The sequence below is a fragment of the Otolemur garnettii genome, unplaced genomic scaffold (assembly GCF_000181295.1).
Source record: "Otolemur garnettii isolate 467f Iridium unplaced genomic scaffold, OtoGar3 scaffold00262, whole genome shotgun sequence".
Taxonomy (NCBI): Eukaryota; Metazoa; Chordata; class Mammalia; order Primates; family Galagidae; genus Otolemur; species Otolemur garnettii.
In genome coordinates, this window is record NW_003852657.1 from 492,767 (window position 1) to 494,476 (window position 1,710).

Genomic DNA, 1,710 nt, shown 5'->3' on the forward strand with positions numbered 1-1,710 from the left:
ACAAAAATAAACTCACTCAGAAACTATTGATCAAACTCCAACTTCTGCAGTGGTAAAAGACTAAAAATTGTACACTGGGCTTTTGAACAACTCGATAACTAAAATTTTATCAGGCTTATCAATAATTTCTATCAATGTGAATGGCTTAAATTGTCATCTAAAGAGGCACAGATTGGCTGATTGGATGCAGAAACTCAGACCAGACATCTGTTGTACATCTTACCTTTTTTTTTTTTTTTTTAAATGAGAAAAGTCATTTATTTTTCTAGCAGTAAGTTTTTACAGAGAATTTTTTATAAAGCTATTAAATAAGTCATAATGGAAGGTATAGCATTTTATTAGTTTTTACTTAGGAAGCAAAACTTTCACTTTATCCCAATATTTTCTTCAGAGGTAGCCTTTGTTTTTATTTCAATGAGTTCTTCTACTCGAGCCAGGACACTTTCAATCAAATCAAATGTGAAAAGAGCTGAATGTAGGACCTTAAGTTGCATTTCAGGAGGCATCTTAGGGAGATCCTCTCCACCTATGGTTATAGAACAAAGGTCTTCAGACTTCTGGACTTCTTGGCTCTTTTCTTGGTTCTTTTTAATTTCTGCTTCATAATGTGCTTTTGACATATTCAGTCCTGTATGGAGAGACTTTAGGAAATTATTCTCAATCTTCCTGAGTTCTGTCCATAATCCAGTTTGATTGTCATTTTCATTATCTTTGATAACCAAGTACCTCAATAAATTTAATGAAGCCATAATCCTATCTGAGTTTTGCAATAAATCTGTTTCAGCACCATCTGGGAGAGAGAGTACCAAATCTAGAAGGGAAATCAGCTGTGGTCCTGTAAACCATTTGTTGTTATATGTTCTCTTTAATGATGTGTCAATTTGATTTTTGATATTTTGAATAATAAAGGCCTCGACACCTGAGTGATTACTTGTATTCAATAAGCACCTAAATAACGTATATTTGCCTTGTGAATCCAACTTGTTAATGTACAGCTGCAGCATAGCTAAACTCTTTTTCCTCAATGTCTCAATGGGGCAAAGTGTCATTACTTTAACCAAGCCCTGAGGTACAGCAAGAAAACTCTTGATTTCTAAGTAGTGGTAAAGTAGACTGTTGTCTTCTATTCGCAATAAACCGTTCTCTAGCAGATCCAATCCTTTGGGGAAAACAGACTCTTCCGTTCTCTGCAAGAAGACATCAATATGCCCCATATTAAACTGCAAAAGGTACAACGGGCTTAAGACCATTGGAAGCTGATCAATACTGATGCCCTGTACAAATACTAGATAGGCCAGAGAAGCCATAGAGTCTGCTAACTGTTTGTCTTCTTCTTCCTCAAATTCAAGGTAATCCCAAGTCCTCTTTTTCCTTCCATGATTAAAAATCATTTTGGAGAAAGGATGTCCAATTGCTGATAAAAAGCATATTATTTCAGATCCAAAACATCTGAAACGATCATTTCCAGCTTCAGACTGTTCGAGGAACTGTGCTTTCAGCAAAGGGCATTTCAAGCTTTTGAAACAGAATTTTAGTAATTCATCCTTTAACTTTTCATTCTCCAGTGAGTTTTCTTTGTCCTCAATGACTTCTTCCACAAAAGGCTTTGTGAACTCTATTAAGGCCTTGCAACACTGACAAAGCCCATACTCATCTGTTTGTACATGTTCCTTTAAATATGGAACAGGAAGAAGAGACAGCTGACTCCAG

General features: G+C 35.7%; 1 pseudogene across 1 annotated transcript in view; it reads right to left on the reverse strand.

Moving 5' to 3' along the window:
- Positions 1-240: 240 nt before the first annotated feature.
- LOC100965281 overlaps positions 241-1,710 on the reverse strand; it is a 37,065-nt pseudogene continuing 35,595 nt past the window's right edge. Inside the window, exon 2 of the transcript XR_002771281.1 lies at positions 241-1,704. The product of XR_002771281.1 is annotated as a glomulin pseudogene (transcript). The remainder of the gene's footprint in view (positions 1,705-1,710) is intronic.